We start from the raw sequence: 21,142 nt of genomic DNA, 5'->3' as shown, positions 1-21,142 counted from the left end.
TGCGAGTTGCCCCCTTTCTCAATGTGTGGCTGTATCTGTATCTGTATATCTGCTTCTGCATCTGTCTCGTGTAGTAATTAATTAGACTCGCAGGCATTTTATATGGACAAAGTGCAGTGCCGTTGCACTAATTGAACATGAACATGGCCAGAGCTTCAGCCTCACTCTCATCACCGTCTCCGCAGTGCCCCTGCCCTGCCCTGCCCTGCCCACTGCACGTGCCCCTGTCCCCCACCGAGCTGACTCAATTCATCAGGCATCAATGATGACGTCTAAAGGGTAGGCTGACATCTCTCGAAAACGCACTCAGGGGGGGACTTTGGCTCTGGCTCAGTCTCTGACGCTGACTCTGTCTCTGCTTTTGGCCTGTCCTCTGCTGGCAATCTTATGCCAATCAATGGAGGAGTCTCCACATGTATCCATGTATCTAGCTTTGTGTGGCCTGCGGTTTTGGGGCCTCGCCTTTGGCAACGTCGGTGCGTGCGGCACCCGAAAATGCTTCAAATTAAATAAGAACAAATCAAATATTTTGCAATTTCTGTCACAGCAGTAGGAAATGGGTCGGAATCCAGAGAGAGTTGGGTTCCAGCCAGCCAGCCAGCACACAGATATTTTGGCCAGGACTCTGCCCTCAGACATTGATTTATGTGGTTTCGGTGCTCAGAGTTCGGTGTTGGGTGTTCGGTGTTGGGTTTTGCTGCAGTTGATGATGCGAATGTGGAAGTAAGTAGCTCCCTGCTCCACCATTTCTGCTGAGTTGCTCAGCGGCACTCCCTTTGGTGTTGTAGTTGTTGGTTTGTCGGTTGTCGGCTGTCGGTTTTTGGGTTTATTGGCTAAAAAAATCAAGTGATTGTTCGCTATGTGTGAAGTTTATCCACGAGATTATGGTCTAGGTCTTCCGGTAGTGATGATTAAACAAGAGAGTGCTGACAGAGCGGCCAGCGGCAGCTTGTGCACTCAATCAAAAGAAACCCGAAGCCAAGTAGCAAATTCGAACGTAAATAAACAAAATTCTCCCCTCCTCTTGGCGTTTGTTTAGACTGAGAAACGCATTTGTTCGCAGGAATTGTTATTCAGCAGCGCCAGGCCCCAGCTCCAGTCGCAACTCTAGCCCCAAGTCCGACTCAGTTGCTCGCAAAGTCTCGATCGCTGCTGTGCCATGGAAGTCGCTGGGGCTGGTGAGTGTTTTATAGCCTCTGTTTTTCGTGGGTGCTGTCGTGGTCTGGTCTAGCTAATTAGCGGGCAGTTGGGGCAGGGTGGGAAGTCTATGGCAAAATTATGACAAATTAAAAACGGCACCCAGGCTGCGCGCATAACAAAGCTGCACCTGTCCCCCCTCCGAGGCGCATACATTGGTAATTACCTCGAACACTGCACGGGGAGCATAACAAAAGGCAGCCAAATGGCGCCAGGAGAGACAGGGCCCGGTCCGAGTACCAAGAGGTGGAGACAGAGTCCGAGCCGGAGACAGGGCTAGGACCAGCGTCAGTGCCAGTGGGAGTGCCAGGGCCAAAAAGGGTGACGAGACAAAAGCCGTGGAAATCATCAACATTATCATCATCATCATCATCATCATCATCCAACCAGCGTCCTCGTCGTGCAGGCAGCAGGAGCAACAACAGTCCCGGGACTGGCCTGTTCCGTCACGGTCGTTTGTGGCTCATTGGTTTGCGTCCAGCTTGGGTTATTTTTCATGCCTACCCTTGGCAGGCAACGACTACGCGGTGCACGGCCACCCACCCCTGGCCACATAAATTAACCGAAACGTATTAATTCTTTTTTACTTCCTTCTGTCCCGGTCTCCTTTTTTATATGCGTGCAAAAATTTATGCTTGAATTAAATATGATGACCAAAAAAGCAGTCGCCCAGTGCCACAAGGACACACAGAGAGAGAGAGAGAGAGAGGCAACAGGCAGTGGCAGTGGCATTGTGGTTGTCCCTCTTGTCCGTTATTTACACATGTACAACACCGCGTATACGCATTGTAATGTACGACAGCCGGCTACAATTAATCTTGCCACGTGTTTTATGTGCCTCCTTGGAGTGGAGTGAGGCCACGGGGGAAGACTGCCAAGTGGCGGCCAGTCGCCGAGTGTCGAGTCGCCAAGTGGCAAGTGGCTAAAGTGGGAGCCAGGGAGCGGCAAGTAGCTGCGGCAAATTAAGGAGACGACCATCATTGTGTGCGGTCTGGGGTTATAATTGAATTTTCATAACCATTAACCGACGCCAACTTGGTCATTATTTAAATGTAACGACGCTTTCTTATTACCCCGGCAATCGAAAGTAAATGATTGCAACTTTATAAATATAAATCAAATTAGAAGCGGGCACCGGGCCCAAGAAGATGCCACAAGTAGACGCAGTCACAGCCACCACATGTTGCATGGCCATTTGTCCAATGTGTGTGTCCCATTATGTGGCCAGAAGCTAGGACAGAGCCAGACAACCACATTAAAACGATGCCATTAATAGCCCAAACAAAGAGTCCACTAAAAAGACATTTCCCCCTCGCCAACACTTGTCCTCCAACGGAATAATGACATTTAAAATTTTCCATAAACGTACAGATTTATGTTCCGGGGGGGACACCGAGTCCAGATTAAGTGATCATCTTGAGGGAAATGTGTGTACTTGAGGCCATAAAAAACTTGAAACGATATTCAAATGAGTTGAAACTTACCAAATCAGCATTCAAGGAAGTTGTCTTTAAGCTGAAATCAAATAGAAAGTAATTTTTGTATTAATGGATTTGTCTTGTGGCGGGAAATTTGAGGAAATCAGCACTAAAATACTTTTACTACATTTTTAATGAATTATGGGTTATTTTTGTTGGCAATTTTTGGTATACCTTCTGGTTTATGTAAACTTTTTAAAACACATTTTGTTTAAGTATTTTTTATTGCCACTTTGTCTTAAAAAGCTTAGGAAAGTAAAATTGCAATCGTTTCTTGCTCATTTTATTTTCTCTTATTCTTCATTTATAAAAATCGATGCTTACTTTATCAAGCTGCAACCAATTGAAAAAACTATTAAACAAGAAACAAATCTTCATGGGTAAAGAGTTCTGCTTAATGCCAAAACTCTTCTGCTCTCAGAGAGCCGGGTCAAGTTGCAATGTCCATCTCCAAGCACACACTAAATGAAGGCTTATTTGTGCAATTAGTAAATTTAGTTGACTGGCTGATGCCACGAACTGTATCTTCAGAAGATACGCATCCCCCGGGGCGTAGCCATCGCAACCAAAACATTTATATTTATGTACATATGTACATATAAATGCATATTTCTATTTACTTATTTTACATTGAATGCAAAAGCACAAGCGAAAAGGCTTGCGAATATTTATTTGTAATTGACATTCCTTTAGACATTAGCTTCATCTCCCTCTGAACAGCTTGTGCTTCTATAGCTGTGCTCTTTTGCTGGACGATGTCCGGATGAATGTAGAATCTACATTGTAGATTCATGAGTCACCAGTGATGGGAAACTATCGAGTCAGTGTCGTTACTTATTGTGACTTTCCTGACGCGATTTCTGATTTCTATGACAATTTACCCAAATTTACCTAATTTATCCTACTGGCATATTATTTAGCTAACTTTGTTGTGAAAACCTATTTCTATAAGAAATAGTTTACCTTTTCGGTATATTTTTGGTATGTTTTCTTGAAATTGAAACTATTCTACTATTACTATTATTTCCTATAAGAAAGATAATTCATGAAAAAATTCTACAAAGTCTTTCTAACATATTAAACTATCTAAAAAATTCGAGAAAAATGGTTCTCTTCTTGCTAAACTGTGTACTTTACACTGTTAAGAAACTAGGAACTGTCCCGTGCGACAGAAGTTTATATAAAAATTTGTACAAGTTCTAATCAAAATTCGCATTATTATATATTATCAACTTTCACTGATATCTGAGTTTGAATCGTTCGCGGCGGACAACACTTCCGTATTTCTGCAGTCCGAATTGTTTGTTTTTGGTTTTTTAAATGTCTCAAAAACCAACGTTTGCCGCTCAATTTGTCCAATTCGCCGTCAGAGATGTGCATATATAAAATTTGGGCTTTTTTCCAAACATCGATGAGTATTGAGTTAAGTAAACATCGATGCTTTCACATCACTAGTAATAGGCAATAGTGTCATCTCGCTCTAACAGTTGTTGGTACCTTCTACAAGCTGCACTCTTTGATTTAGCAATTTTTTAACCTTTTGCTGGCTTTCGTTCATTTACTTACGAGGCATTTACAATGATAGATTTCGATATATTGGCAGACAAATTCAACGTGGGCGATATCGTGTTTGCAGAGCAGCCCGGATACATGCCATGGCCGGCCACGCTGCTTGAGAAGTTCGAACACGGTGGAATGGTTAAATATATTTGCACAAATGATCAAATGAGAGTTAGCTACCAAAAGATGTGGCCCTACAACCATAAGCAAAAGGAATTAATTGTCACCAAGGAGGCACTGGAGTACGAGGATTTTTGTGAGGCGATATTAATGTGCGAGCGCTTAAAGGGATGCAGCGACGATGAGGCTGTCGACTATGTGTGGCAGGTGATGCATCCAGGCGCTGTGTATGTGCCCAAAAAGCCAGCATACATCAGCCCTGTCCCCGTTTCCGTTTGCGCTCAGAAGCAAATCGACTTGGCCTACGTGCATAAAGTGCGCAAGCAGAGCAACTCCTTGCGTGTGGAGACCCAATTTGTGAACGAGATCAACACGTTGCGCCGATGCCTGACCATCGGCTACAAGAACTACGAGGCGGCGCATGCCGCCTTCGAGCAGCTTCTCCAGATGCCCGTTAGCCAGCTCCTGCTGGTGCGCAACTTTGAGGGCGTCGACTCCATACGCCAGCTCTGCCGCTTTGCACCGACCCCGGAGCCGCAGACTGACAACGGGAATGGGAATGCGAATGCCGCCATTGTGATCAGGAGCCAGGCTAACAAGCTAATGACTCGCTTCGTCTCCTGCTTCAAGCGGCCGTACACCAAGCCCGACTTCTGGTCCGAGTTCACCTGGCTATCCGACACCTACATGCGCCACACTGTCGAATTTTTCCCCAAGTGCGCCTGATGACATCGGAATCAGATGAACTGTAAGCGGCGGCATACAATATAATCGAATTTAAGCAGAGCTAAATCCATACATAAATATCAAATATGGTTGTTGGTTTCTATGGCCAGTTGTAGTGTTAAAATAAAGATTTAATTCTCGTTGTTAATGTTGCCATTGTTGGCACTATCGATAATATGGGTGGTGAACAGGTGTGACCTCCTTAGCATCGGTCGAGGTGAAGCAGGTTACCCTCAGGGGTACCAAGGGGAGAGCCACAGCAGAAACAGAACTCCAGCAGCACTTGCAGCAAAAAAAAGTTCCAATTGTTTTTAGCGTCAGAGTGTGACCAAAGGTGTGCACTGCACGCCGTACGGTTACACTGCTCAAGCAGCTGTTTTGCTTTGTTTACATTGAAAAACCGCATACAATTAATGCAATGAGGAAATTACTTCTATTGGGATATTTTCAGCGGTAAATTCTTCACTTTTCCCGCTGGAAAATGCTCCACCCTACAACTATCAAACCCGTCCCAGAGGAAAAGCGTCTAAGACACATAAGACATTCGTGCGTGTCAAGCTTTTCTTGATTTTTCAGATTTCCTGCGAAGCAAACAAATCCCCAACGAGGAGGCACAATAAAAGTATGACAAATATGTGTGCGGTCAGCTGACTGTCAGGACTGCTGCCCACCCCAAGGACCCGAGGGTGGAGATAAACAATCGATCAAAAAATTGAGACAAATCGTTGCTGCGTTGTGTGGCAGGCGGCAAACAAAAGCCAAATGTGTTCACACCTTGACAGCCGGGCCACACCCTCGCTGCCAGTTGGAGGCGTTGGAGGCACACAACATTTCACTTTGGTTCTTTTTTGTTGTCCTGGCGCAGCCAAAAAGGCAGCAGCAAAAGGCAAATTCAATTTGAGCTGTCAAAAATCTGACCAATATTGCCTTTGAGTGTCTGTGCGCCGGGGTCGGGTCTGTGTGTGGCTGTGTGCGTATGTGGGGGGCGTGCACTGGGCTGGGTGGACTGTGGTCGTGCACAATAAATCGATTGAAAACGTAAATGAAATTGACAGTCAGCATTCCAGGTGACCAGCAGCCTGTGTGACGACTGCCTCTGACGACGGATGTGAGCCACGTTTCCTTCTCCTCCGACTTCGTGTTAAATAGCTTGACACTTTGTGCCTTTTGAAGTTGCAGGCTTCCCCCCAGTGCGGCACCTGTCTGCATTCCCCGATGGAGATGAAGATATAGATATAGATAGAGCTGGCGGATGTGGAGATAGGTGGTGCTGGGCCTTAAGTAAGGCATCAAATTAATTTGACATTTGCTTTGTCACTGTCAGCTCAACGCCCCGGATTTACGGATGGGGTTCGGGTCTGGCTGTGGGTTTGAGTCTGGGTTAACAGCATTCTGGCGGCTAAAGGGCATCAAAGTCAATGACCAAGACCACCAACCTGCCCAGCCCAGCCTCTCAAGCGGCTACAATTGATGATGATATATGACCAGACGCTGATTGGAAATATTCAGACACATTCGGACACGCTAATGCGGATCAAACAGGGTCCAAGTGTTGGCTGCGAGGCCTCTTGGCTTATTGAAATGAAACACTTTGCCATCTCCCTGCTTTGCAGCGCATTTGCTTTTATCCAAATTAGCGACTCTAAATTATTGCACAATTTACAAGAATCGTTTAAGGTTATTATTCTGGGTTTTGGCCAAGTAAACAGACAGAGATTGACATATACAAACAAGTGGACGGACCCCCGTAAACTTTGCTATCAAAATAATAATAATGTTATTTTTTAATTTACCTAAAATGTTCCAAAACCACACACACACACACACTCATACACAGAAGCACATGCTCTACATTAATATGTCTAAAAGGAAAAGCAACACCAGGAAGCCGGCACAGGTAAGGTGAATAATGACAGGGGCCGGCATACTTAGAGGCGAAACGTGTGTTGATGGGCACAGTGGTGGGCAAACACCATTTAATAGAATATTTCAACATTCCATAGATCACAAAGGAAGCTACTTTTAACATTTTCTTAGGCTCTCTGTCAATTCTTCAGATATCTCTTGAAATTAATATACAGTAAAAACTTTAGGAATACCAAAAAATATTTTATTTTACAATTTAATAGATTTCTCCTAGTAGATAATCATTTACATATATGTATATTAAAGCCCATTCCGACTATCTATTGACTGCCACATAATACATAATACTTAATAATTAAATAAAATATAATTATTTATTGGCTCTAAATGATGCAATAAATAATGTGTTTATTTGTTACCTTTTGTTGACAGTTTTATTATTCTACCATGGACCGCCTGGCCAATTAAAAAACAATTTAATATGCACATGAAAAGCATATGTTATTTCTATAATTATTATTTTCCCTTGCCAATTTGCCAGTTCCTTCGCTTGTTAATGCTACTTAATTTTCAATAAAAAGTTGCTTTTTCCAAGAACAAAACCATTCAAAGTTATTTATAGTACGAGAATTGTTGCCATTCAAACGAAACTTTTGCTTTTGAACCACTGTTTGACTGAAAGCTATTATGTCATAAGTACCCGCTACTTAGTGGCGGATTTTGTTTTCATAGTCGCCCCTGCCCCCGTGCCACCATGTCCGTGCCTCCTCTATGGGGCCAGCATTATGGCCGAGCACTGTTTGAAGTTCCTTTTGAGCTGGAGTGTCCTGGTAATGGTCTACTTAACGATGGCTTGTCAACACCGACTCTGACTCGCTAATTTCATTGAGTTTCACATCATTTAATGAATTGATATCCGCATCAGGGCCGTCTCAGGCATCAAATAGATGCAGATTGGCGCGGCTCCTTTGTAAAGTGATTTATGTGCCGGCGCCTGATGCTTATCGCGACGGCTGGAGCCGGGTCCCTGCACCTGACCATGCTTATCACGATGTGTTATGGGTTCCATGTTTAACCAAAGACCACAACCGAGGAGAGTACGGCTCTGCTTTTTTGATAAGCCAAACAACATCAGCCTTGCTGCCTTGATTTATTTCATTTCATTTCACTTTTGTTTTACATTTTTAAAGCCCACTTTAAAGGGCCGCGAGCCATAACAAAAATTTCGCTGACTCTCACGAGCGGTCATTAAATGTGAAAGAGAAATGTACGTGTGTTCAGCCGGAGAAGCAAACAGTTCGACTGGAAGATACTCAGTAGTCCAGAACACTACCGATTAAGCTCCAAAGATATGGAAGAAACACTTTGTTTTCGTTTTACAACTTTAAAGGAACTTTATGTCTTCATTCTGGATGCCTAATGTCTGGTCCAGCATACCCCTGCAATCGATGGGTAACAACCTACAGAGAACTTTCCTGGACAGGACACTGCAGGAGTTGTGCTTCATATTTGTACATTGGACTTTTTATTTTTGAATACTAATTAAAATTTTTATATTTATCAAAGTTAGAGAGTGAGCGAGACCGCAAAGCAATTTGCAGGAACAACCAAATAACTAAAAACACATGTGGCAGGCAAACTCTCACACACACTCACACACACACATATGTACACCCATTTGCGTGTGTGAAGTACGAGTACGAGCATTTGTGCGGGCGCAAAAGATTTTTGTTGACAGAAGTTTACAATAAAACGAAAGTTTAATGCACATGTTCTGGGATGCCTCCACATTCTGGTGGTGGTGCCACCCGGCCCCTGGTTCCGCTTCCGCTCCTCTAAAGTCCGTTCATGTGGCCCATAGCCATTTTTGGTGCTTTTGGGGCTCCTGCCCCCTCGATGCCTCTCCCTCTGCATATGTGGGTGCGGCCCCAGAGCCAGGCCGAGGTGAGCCGGCGGTCTGTTTGCGCAACTTACAGCCAAAGTAAACTCATTACCAATGCAAACAAACAGTGGCGGTTCGGGCGTTCGGGCTTCGAAACTTAACACAAAAAAAAAGAGACGAGGAAATTTATAAAAAGTGGAATATACATTTTGCTCCGACCCAAAACTATTTGTCTGGCCCCACGTAACGGAGAATGAAAAATCATTAAAAACTGTGTTAAAAAATAATGAAGATCCTTGGCACGTGTGCTCGTACTCGTATGCATTCACATCGAGTATACGATATGTGGAATTCCTCTTGCCATTTCCTGCCCCAAAAATGTTTTGCCTTGCATAATTCTGAATGCCACAGAGCTGAAATATTTGAAATGCTTTCTATGCATTAGCTTAGCGAATTCGACATTCCATTGTGGAGCGTGGCAGAACATGAGAGAATAGTCCTAACCACAGGATACAAATATGTGCACATTGTGTGCTGTGTGGCATTGTGGTGTCTTTATTGATCAAAATTGCTTTATTGGTGTATTAATTTTAATTAGTTTCCATGTCGATGTTGTCGTTGTCGTTGCGTTCCACCGTCACTATTAATTAACATGCAGTTCACATGCATAACACCTCTCCCTGCACCTGCCACTGGCCCCGCTCAGCCCCTACAATTTCCAACAACGAGTTACATTAATTATTTAATTTATTGTAATTTCTTTTCGGTGTACATTTGCTTAACATCAGTTAAAACGCCACCTTGTTGTTGCCCCTGTTGTTGTTAGGGGCCCCAGAGTGGCAGTAAAAGTTAAAAACATATTTAAATAGTATTATACCCTCGGGTATTTGCGGCAAGGTTTGAACTAGCCTTTGCCCATGTTTGGTCATTGGTTTTAGCAAATGTATTTCCTGCTAAAGGTTTCAAATTGTTTAAATTTTAATGACAAATATTAATAGGTAATGTCTCGATTTGTTATAGACTTTTACTTCCTTCACTCCTTAATTTAATTTGATTTATTTAATGTTTCTTAAAAACTTCCAAAAATACTTTAAAACATTTTTAAAAAATCTGTAAAAATATAAACCGCATTTATATTCCATATTCCAATTTTTTGCAGGGTGCCAGCAATTCGTTTCACTTGTTTTCCCTGCATTTTGGCTACTTTTCACAGGTTTTTGCATTCGTTTAATTTGTTATTTTGTTGTATTTTAATTTTTAGTTGTTTGTTTTTGTTTTCAGTTGATGTTATCACATTTGTAAAACCGCAGAGAACAAAACGTTAGTTCGTACAACTTTTTGGGGCTGGAGCAGTGCTGGCAGCGGTGTGCACACATTAATGAGTAATTAAAATGTGGCAGGCAACATTATGGCAGCATGGCCGCACATCCGCTTCTATACCAATACACTGGCGAACACACACACACACACACACATTGACCGCACACAAATAATTAATTGAGATATTACAACCGAAACGTTGCCGGCGCCATTGAGGCAGGAGGATGGTGGCAGGAGCCTCCTCACTGCACGTTACTTGTAACCAAACAGGCAACGTCTGTTAATTTATTAATACAATTGATTTATGCACTGATGATGATTAAGGGGTTGCCCTAACGTCTCTTCCTTTGGGCCTGTGGCCAGTCCCAGACAGACATCAAAACCGTTGAGAGGCGCTCGGCCAGGTCTTCCAGCCAGTCAGCCACCCAGCCAGTCGGCCGGTCGGCCAGGCAGTCAGCGCATCCTAATCTCATTAACTTTGCCACCTAACAGATGGACACAACCGAGTGAACTTCAATGGTGGGGCAAGGGGCTGCTGCAGCACTCCAAAGTGCTAAACTTTAACTAAAGTTTAATGACCACAAAATCCCATCAGGGCCCTCCACGACCAGCAGCTCCTTTTTGACCAATTACGAACGCATTTCAGTTCAACCGCTAATCGGTTTCCACTGCCCCACCAGCACTCACTTCTGCTGCATTTCAGGTTGAGTGCATTTCATTTAAATGAATTACCAGCGAAATATGAGTCCCTTCCGCTGTTGCCGCTTCTGCCCCAACTGTTGCCACTCATTAAGCAACTCGAACGCCAAATGTTAATCACGTTTTTTTTTCTTCTTCTGTAGAATAAGAGAACGGGGAGCCCAAAGCGCAAATCACAAAACACAACAAAGCACAAAAATTGGTAATTAATGAGAGAGAGTGAGAGAGAGAGAGAGAGAGAGAGAGCGTTCCCATCCATTCCATTCCCCCTGTTAATTTGAATGAATTTAATTAATTAGCATTAAAACAAAGCTGACGTCAATTGCGCCAAAAAGCGGACGGGGGGAACGACCAGCCTCCAACAATTTTCTCCAGCAGAAGCGTTGCCGGGGCAGCTGATGACTGCTGGACTGCTGGGTCCCCTAATCAGCAGACTTGTTGCCAGCTGTTGTGGCAGCGTCCTCTCGACCAATTTGCGGCAGCCATAGCTCTTAAGCAGCTCGATATTCGGACTCATTATGACGAATATTATTGAGCATCATCGTGATGGCAATGTGGGGATGATATTCGGCCGCAGCTGCTAATGACGTTCGTTTTGTACATAGAAACAGCTAAGCGGATATCCATAACTAATACAGAGCGCACACACATACAAAATGTATATACAAACCGCAATTAGCTAAAGGAGATTTTGTGTGGCTGCTTAGTTTTTAATTAAAAATTGATTGTAGCATTTGCATTTGTAATTCAATTCGAATCCAGACTTGATCGGCTTAACATTTGGATTAATTACGATTGGGAAAGACGACAAAAAGCCTGTCTCCAAGAAGACACTGCCAAGAGGTGGACTTTTAGCAATAATTACAGAAAAAGCCTTTGTAGGAAATACTATTTTGCTTGCATTTAAATTTGTATAATTTACTGCATGTCAAATATCTCAAAGGATTGCAGTTTCTGAACTGTGGTAAGACTGTTCATACTTTAAGCCATGTTTTAAGCTAGAATGACTTTCTTTTTAAATATTCCCACTTGATGTAAAAAGCCACTGACTTGTCACTGGGGCAAATGTGAATGCAAAAATGATTGCTTTTGTGCATTTGCATTTGCATTCTGGCTTCCCGCAATCCCTTTCGATGTTATTCATGCCTCAAAGACATGCGAATTATTTGCTCAACAGCAGCAAATGACAAGTTAATTATTATAATAAAAAATATTCATATATTTTACAGGCAGATCGGTGCTAAAAATGTTCCTTTTTTGCTGTACATGGCAGTGGCATTGGCATTGGCACTTTTGGTTAATTGGCTTATATTGAATTCGGCTTAAGGCAATTCCCATTCCCCTGTCCATTGACCATTTTCAATACCAATTAAATACAATGGCAAAATATTGACACATCCGAGGCGAGGACACACTCAGGACAAAGAGCAATAAGTGTTTCGTGTTACAGCCAGATGCACACAGAATTACCCGATCTCGATACTGGGATCCACACAAAACACAAACACACAAAAACGCTGCCTGCATGGCAAGTGGAGTTGTTGCAGCATTTGTTCTATTTGTTACTGTGGCCTTTTTTGTCTGACTAGTAAAACAATAAAGCTAAAAATCGATGGCAAATATTATGCATGCGTGGAAAAACATACCATATGGCCATAGGCAGTGCGTGACAAAAATGTAAGTGGAAACAAAAGGGTTGTCGGTGCATGCAAAGATAATCTCAGAGAGCACAGAAACTGTAGGGGTAGAACTGTGCACATAAATTGGTTAATATTTATAAATATAGATAGATATGGCTGTTATTGTGCCACACTGTTGCTAGTTTGGAATTGTGTCTGTATATAAATCGTGTAAATGCAGCTGCAAAATTGCGGCAAACACAAAACAAATTCTGGAATAAACATACATATCTGATGTGTGTTCATGGTGTGTGTTTGTGTGTGCTGTCAAAACAGTGCCTCACATAAAAGTAGCTAAACGAATAATGGCACTAAGCTTCGAATGTAATCGCAAAATTATCAATGGCATGCAGCATTAGGCAAGCAAACAAAATGCAATAAATCGCTTCATTTAATTAACAATCAGGGGCCGCAAATAGGCAGAGTTTGGAGTTGAGGTGAGGGAGAAACCACCAGGCATATAATTGATTCAGACACAGTCACAGACACAGTCTGGGACAATCCCTCAGGACGGTACAGCGACGCCTTCATATCACAGCATCAATGTCGTCAGTCAGCCAGCGCACACCCATGACTGGCAGGCAGAAAATTGATTTTCCAATAAGCAGGAGCAGGAAGAGCGGGAAGGAGAATCAGCAGGAGCTGCCATCAGCGCACGTTAGATTGTGTTAATTTTACGCTAAATCTGGTTTGGTCTCAGCCCAGCCGCAGCAGCCTCTTTGATCAACTTTGACATTGATGAGTTAATGATGATGAGGCGATGCCGCCAACCGTGGCACAAATAACAACAACAGCAGCAGCAAGAAAAAATCCAAGCAGATTGTCACCAGCAACGTGTGGCAGTCAGACAAACAGACAGACATGGCAGGGCAGAGCGGCTCAATGTCTGTTTTATGGCTAAAGTTTTTGGCAACGGCTCTGCCATTTGTCATGAACGAACACACGCACACATGCACGAGTGTCTGGCGAAAATTAAGTCAAGTAGCGTAAAGTTTTTCAATAAGTTTTCTCTTATTTGGGCCTATTAACTGCCTGAAAGATGAGCCCACTAATTCGTGCACTCATTAACTTGGCCAAGGCCTTGCCACTGGTTAATCAGCGCACATGAAGTGGGAGTAGAGCGGAGAAAGGGTTTCTGGAGTGGCCGGCAAAGATTTGCTCATAATTATGATAAATGTGGCATGGACAAGACTTCTGCGAGTGATGGGAGGAGGCGAGTTCTGTCCGGCCAGTCAAGCGTAAATGTACAGTGGAACCTCTTGCTAAAAGCAGGCTATTATGGCCATATCTTAGTGAAGTTATTTGCCATTTCTTTATGCTTTTTCCTTGAGTAACTTTCAATTGTTTTCGCAACTTTTACCTCACTCACTTTGCTTCAGCTATTCATCGGCTTGCGCTTCTCTCTCTCTCGCTCGGCGATTTCAGTTGGTCTGTTCACCCACCCACCCAGTGTCCGTACAATTCACCGATAAACTCACAGAAAAGTAATCTAGCTGGGGGCCACCTCTCTAAACAAAAAACTTGAATCGAGCGAAACCGAGACCAAATAACAAAAGCGTTTCGTCTGCTAACCAAAAATACAATTTCCGTTCGCAAAACTCATTTCGCATTTTGGTTGTTTTAAATCAACAGCAGCAGAAAACAGGAGCTCCAAACGGGAACGGGATGGCGTAGTGGAAGTGGAAAGGGGACAGGGCATAGGCCAATGGTTCGGGCCAACTGCCAAACAATTGCGTAAAAACAATAAACAATGAATACAAGGACGAAGCCATAATAGCAACCATATCAACGGGAGGGAGGAGAGAGCAACAACAACAACAACAACACCGAACAATGTTGCTCATGTGCATGCCCACAATTAATTTACAATAAAACAATCAATTGATTACCATTACATCCGGCCGCGCAACGGAAATTGTTCGCAATATCCTATTGTTAAGCGAAATGACCCGAACGTGGACCCGAGACGTGGACAGGGGGAACGGGGACGGGCACCCAGACTGTGTATCGTGGGGCAGGGGCAGGCGCCGGACGAAAGGAGCAACTTTTTGAAATCCATGCCCGCGGGTGCCGGTGCCTCGAAACACGTACAATTTCCGAAAAACGAAATTGACAAGCCCGTGGTTAGAATGTTTTGACAGGCGTCTAGTCCAGGAACTGTAGTCCCGGGTCACGGGTCATGAGCCACCGCCGCCGCACGCACTGCAACTGATTAGCGTTGAAAGAGCCGTTGCGTGCGTCCCCTCCACCCACGAAGTCTTTGACTTGTTTGTTTGTTTGTAGCGCCTCGGGGCTTGATGAGTCCATTACACAAAGTCCCACAACAAGCACACTGCCTGTCCCACGCCACGCACACAAGTTGATCGTGGATGTTGCGCTTGGAATTGAACATTTCTGATGATTGATCCAAGTGACACGCCACGCCACGAAACGCAACGCACACAGCCAATGGAAAACTTACCGCCAAGGCAAATTGTTATGCAAAACATAAGTTCAACTTTCGGCAGATGATGAAAGAGAGAAGCCAAGCCAAGCCCAGTGAGGGAGGCGGCTCTCGGAAGCGTTTAAAAAGTTAACACTAGTAAAAAGTTAACCAAATTTGTTGCATACTTTGCAGCATCGGTTCACAAAACACACTGAGCCGGCAAGCTGTGCTGCCAGCTCCCAACTGGCAACTGGGAAATGCTTTCCCCTACTCTCTCCCTCCCTCCCTCTCTCCCTCTGCCTCTCAGGGAGTCTCAAACGAGACGAAGCTGCAGCATGCCGCCGTATAATGAGCTGCGAAGGCTGTTGTTGGCTGATACGGCGTCGCCGTCGCTGTTGCCCCACTGGGACGCGCCTGAATGGGATGGATGCTGGGCAACAAAAAGTTGCGCCAAAATGCTAAAACGCAGCGGGCGCCTCGTCATTGGCAGCAGGCGAGGCGGCGGCAGAGATAGAAGGGGGTAGCCATGAGGAGCGCATTATGAGACCCCGCACAATGGTGCGAGCCACAAAAGGAATGGCATAAAAATGTAAATTTTCGAGCAGTTTATTTATACAGTCTTTATGAACTAGCGGCATAAGATAGTCCAAAAGATGACGAGTATGTTGATTAAGGCACTGCACAATCAATATGTATGGGAAAGCTTTTAGTCGCTCAAAAAGGACTTTAAGAAGATTTTTAAAACCGAAAAAGTCGCTACAAATTGCTAGTTACATTGCGGAAATACTTTTATTAAAGAAATACAACCAACAATCTTAGACAAGTCACCGTCTTAGGGTTGCTAACCGTACTTAGAGTTGGAGTTCCCCTTTCCCTAAGCACTTCTGTTTGATCAATAAATTTATACGAGCGCAAGCAGTGCTCGAAAAATTATACGTTATTAATTAAAGTCAATTTCCTGTTTGCATGACATTCATCAATGTTGAAATGCTGCACATTTGTCCATTTTTTAAACCATCAAAGATTTATGTGTCCCATTGTGTGGCTGTCTGTTTGCATTACCAATGGCGCCCCCCCATTGGCAGGTGATGTCGCCCAGCAAATGGTTCTCTTTGCACATACGGGTAAGTATATTAATGATTATGTGTATGTGCATGCATACGTATGTAGTTGCCTGTATGCTCGTTCCATTTATCAACACTTTTGCCACACACACATTCAATTCGAGTTAATTAACAGCATGCAATGACGTCAGCATTGGGTCTAGTCTACAGCAAAAGTTTCCAATTGATATGTGTACATGGCAGAGTAAAAATATTTGCAGAGCAAATCGCTTCCATCAAGTGCCATTGGCCCAGCTGTCAGGCAATTTTGAGCGACAGTCTGCGCCGTCGGCCTACTAGTCTCCAGTCTCAAGTGCCGTCGGCAACCAAAAAAAAAGAATAACTAGAAAGCGGCAAAATAATAATATGACCCACTTACGGGGAGTCTGGCTGGCAGCAACTCAAATATGAAGCTCGGCTCAGGCCATTTGCCAGCCCCATTGCATGTGGCCTGGCACTTAACTCAATTTGCAACAAGCAAGAACCGAAAGAGAGTTCTGGGGATCGAAGTCTGAAATACTCTTGAAAAATCAACTTTAGATATGCGAGTCGGGTGTGTACTGCCAAACTGCCATAAAAGAGATCAAAGATAAAGGAAAAGCGCTTCCTTCTGTGGAGTTTCGCAAACATTTGATAATAATCATTATACCCTCTGCCAGGGTATAGTTAAGCCATCGTCAATGTCGGCGGCGTCGTTGTTGCCACCAAGTGCAGTCCGGGAAAATTGCAGCCATATTACCAACGACACCCGCATATTGTTATTACTTTTCTTTTTGTTGCTGTTGCTGTTGCTGTGGGTGCGGGTGCGGGTGCTGGCGTCATTGCTGGGGTTCTGCTTCTGGCTGGATGGAACCATCACTATTGTGGCGGAGACATCGTCTTGGCTGTGTGTTTGTTCGCGTGTGTGCCATCAAAATCGAATTGATATGAAACCGCAATTGAAATGTCGGCGTGGGTTTTGGGCGAACGCTGCAAAACTTTTTTCGGTCTATGGCAGGGAAAAAGGAAAAAGAAAGAAGCAGAAGGTGACCCACATACAATTCGTAACGAATCGACACCGAACTCCCGCTGCAGGCACTGTGAGAGAGTGGGTGAGGGAACAACAATGCATCGCTTGTTGCATTGAACTGCCAGCAGTTCTGGATGGAGGCACCCCAAAGGATACTGGGGAACATCGCGCAACAGGAGGCGCACACACAGTGGCGGGCGGCAGTTGGCAGTCGGGTGGATATAGCCGAGAGACAATGCAGATACCAGGCGCCTGACAATATTTGTAAGCCTTTTGTAGGCGCAAAAAGGCGGCTGACTGGCGACAGGCGACTGCCGCCTGCCGACTGGGAGCCCGCCCGCACACGTTCGTATCGCCGCAGGCACGAATGCATTCATTCGATACGTCCGCTCTGCTTCGCTCTTGCCGCTGTCATCAATTGTTGAACCCTGCCTGCCATGGGGCATAAATTTCGAGTCGCTCTCCCGAGCTGCTGACGACAACAACGATGAAGATGATGATGAAAATTTATGCATAAAACTGTCATTGGAATTGTTTGCAAATGAGTTGCTGCTGCTGCTGCTTCTGCTGCTGGCAGAAAAACGTAAGAACTGTCGAGGGAGGAGAGAATGCAAATTGAATTCCAGTCACGTGCACCGAATGACACACTAATCACACTGTTCGAGTGCAAAAAAAGGACACACTCAACTCGCCTCGTCTCTAAAAAGGGATCTCGCATCGGTAGGGGGAAGGACATTAGCCGGGTCAGCAGCTGCATGTCACATTATCAAATTGCACAGAGCACAAAATGCTTAAGCATGAAATCAGAATTCAATTTACCATGCATGCACACTGACAGGACAAGAGACAGGATGAGTCGAGCCGGAGCTTCAGCTGTGAACTGTGGTGAGTTTCCTAAAGGGCTCACACACACCCCCACACACACAAGGACATGGATACGGATACGGTGGGAAAGTAAAAGGCAAATGTTGAGCATGGACGAGAAAGAGAGCGAATCCACATCAAAACAAAGGAAACCATGAGTCGGCTGGAGCTTGGGAAAAACTCGTTGAAACCGTGCAAAGAGCACAGAGAAAACAAAACCAACCAAAAACAGAAATTCACGGGGAAAAAAGAAGAGACTGAATACGGCACTCGACAAAAAATAGAACCATAGAAAAAAATAGCTCAAAAATGGAGTAAAATGCCGACTAAACGATACCCCAAACTGGAAAAGAAAGTTGACTGAAGATCAATGCTCCCAGTTTGAGTCCCATTCGAGCTGAGATCCTTGGCTGTTGATCGTTGAAGTCACAGTTCTTAACTGTTACATGTAACTGCACAAAAACAATATACCCTTAAAGACCACACGATTGCGGGGTACAAAAACGAATGCCCTGAATGACTAAGGCAAAGTTCGCGAAGATTCAACAAATGACAAAAGCCACGACAAGCAACAGAACCTCGACAGCAGGAAGGGGGTGTACAGTGGGGGGGAGCATTGCTAAGGGAGGAGAGGGAATGCGGCAAGCGAGGTTAGAAGCTGCTTCAGGGACAGCTTCAAATGCTGAGGAGGGGCCCGCCCAGTCAAGCAAGAAGCGTAAGCGTTTTCTGTCTCTGTGGCTGATTCTGTGTTTGACGCGCATACATATGGCTCTACCAGTGTGTGTGTAGCGTGGGGGATTGTATAGATGGCTGTGTGTGTGTGTGTGTGTGTCTGGGTATGAGCGAAAATTACAGACTAACAAGTGGTCGTTGAATGGCAAACCAGCGAGGCAGACAGCCACAGCCACGACAGTTGATTTGATTTGACAGCAAGACATGACATTTCGGGTTGGCTGTGTGGTGCGGTGCGGTGCGGTGTGGTATCCCTAGCTAGCCCAACAGTCAGAGCACCCAAGACGCAGCTCGAGTGAAGTGAAGCTGAAGAAATGCCACGAGTGCTGGCAGGATCCACGACGGATGCCCCAACTGATGACGCAGATGTCTCAGCTCATCTCATCTCAGCTCAACTCAACCCGACTCGACTCGACTCGTTCTGCTGCCGTTGGCAAGTGCAGGCAACCGCAAGCATCCATCCTTGCAGATGTTGGCGCTAAAGAAAAAAAGTGAGGAAAAATGGCGCCCGCGCCCGCTCATATAATGAAGATGGATCTCAACTGGGACAGGGACAGAGAATGTGGCTGATGCTGTTGCTATCGCTGGAGCTGGCGCTGGCGCTGGGTCTGGGCGACGACTAGCATAACAATGGGAAGCGGACGTAGCACTCGGAAACGGAAATGAATAGCAGGACACCCACAAGCCACAACCCCAAAGCCACAGCCATCCCACATCAGACCGCATGGCACTGGGGAGGTTCGTTCCCATGCTCCCATTCCCACGGTAACACGGTCCCACGGTCCCACTCCCCAGCGGCTTGGCCATAAAATATGCCATCGTGCCATATGACTATGTCATATATTTGGTATTTTAAAGCGTGCAATTCCGGTCCGGTCTGTTCTGTTCTGTTCTGTCGGTGTGTCTGTGGGTAAACACAGTGGCTGCATTAAAACCATGGCCAGGCAAGGACCATTTGCATTTCTGTTGTTCCTCTGGGTGTTTTTTATGGTGAAGCATATGTGGATTTAATGTATTTGCCAACTGACAATATTTCATAATTTTTAGGATATTATTTAATGATTTAAAAGCGATTCAAGACTCTTGTCTATTGAGGAACTCAATGGAATTTGATCAGACAAGCACTTCCTTAGTTCATTATAATATTTAGAGTATCAATAAACTTGTCTAGCCCACTGTAGCTCTTAAGCTAAGCATGATTTTAGCTGTACAAGCAACTGGAGACTTTGCAGCCAAACTGTATTGATATGCTTGCTGGGTGGCGGGCTGTCTCTGTGTGAACAGCTGATTGTCTCGACTCACCTCTTTGTTTGTCCCGCTATGTGCGCATTCCTCCTGCTGCTGCTGCTCCTTCGGTACTTTTGGTACAGATTCTACTCGTAGCGCGTTCGGGGGCGCACCGCACGTGTGCAGGTGCCAGTTAGCGGTTAGGTCAGGTGGGTGCTCGTACGTTTGGTTTGGTGGTTTGGTTGGCTTGGCTCTGTTTGAGGCTTGTGTGCTTTGTAGGTGATGAGTGAGTGAGTGGGTGGGTTGGGTGGTTGGGTGGCCAGGTGGGGGTGCGTTTGGGCAGTCACTGCCAATGGATATCGCAGTCAGTCGTAGTTACAGTCCTTTGCCAACGCTTCAGTAGTAAGCTTGATGTGCTGAAAAGTCACTTTCGAGTGTTTTCACTTTCCACGTGGCGTTGCACGTGCGCGCTGCCAGCCAAGTGCCAAGTGCCACTTGCCACGATTGTTAGCATTCATTTGCTTCACACACAGCAAGGGAAAGAGATAACCTGCTGGTCGCGACGCGTTCACAGTTACAGCCTTGAAACAATGCAAGACAGCGACAACGGCGGGAATGACGACCACCCATTGAGGAGCCACTCGACCAGTTTCGCTCTCCTCGTTGTTGTTTCTGTTGTTTGGTTTGCTTGTTGTTGGTACAGTTTTAGCCCACGTTTACACGAAATTAAGTTGAGTAATTAAGTCGGCCTGCTTGGGCATATTTCATGGCCTGCTTCTGGGCGTCCCACTAAAACGTTGACTCTAAATTATGCATGCACAAGCCTGTCACGTGGTTGAAGCTGCTACTAAACGACGTTAGTCAACGTCGACGACGGCGTCGACGCCACATGCTAACATTTTGACAGCTGCGCGGCCGCGGCGGTTGATTCCGATTTCCAGTCCGAGTCCAAAGTCCGAGCCGGATTTTGAGTTGGAGTTTAAGTTTGAGTGAGTTTTGATCTACTTTTTATGCAACGAATTTCCGCTGATTACTTTCTCTTCACGTTCTAGTCGATTTGTTATGATTTCTTTGGTTGTTTTCTTTTGTGGGCTATAAAAATTGAATTTATTTGGCTACGCGCCACAGAGCACCGGAGCACCAGCAGAGCACATTGCACCCACACAAAAATCTCGCTCACACAGCTCTCGGCCACGCGCTTCGCTCTCACTCAAAACTCTCACAACCACACACACAGGCACACAGACACAGATGT

Source organism: Drosophila subobscura, chromosome O, assembly GCF_008121235.1.
Source record: "Drosophila subobscura isolate 14011-0131.10 chromosome O, UCBerk_Dsub_1.0, whole genome shotgun sequence".
Classification (NCBI taxonomy): Eukaryota; Metazoa; Arthropoda; class Insecta; order Diptera; family Drosophilidae; genus Drosophila; species Drosophila subobscura.
This window is presented reverse-complemented; position numbering follows the sequence as displayed.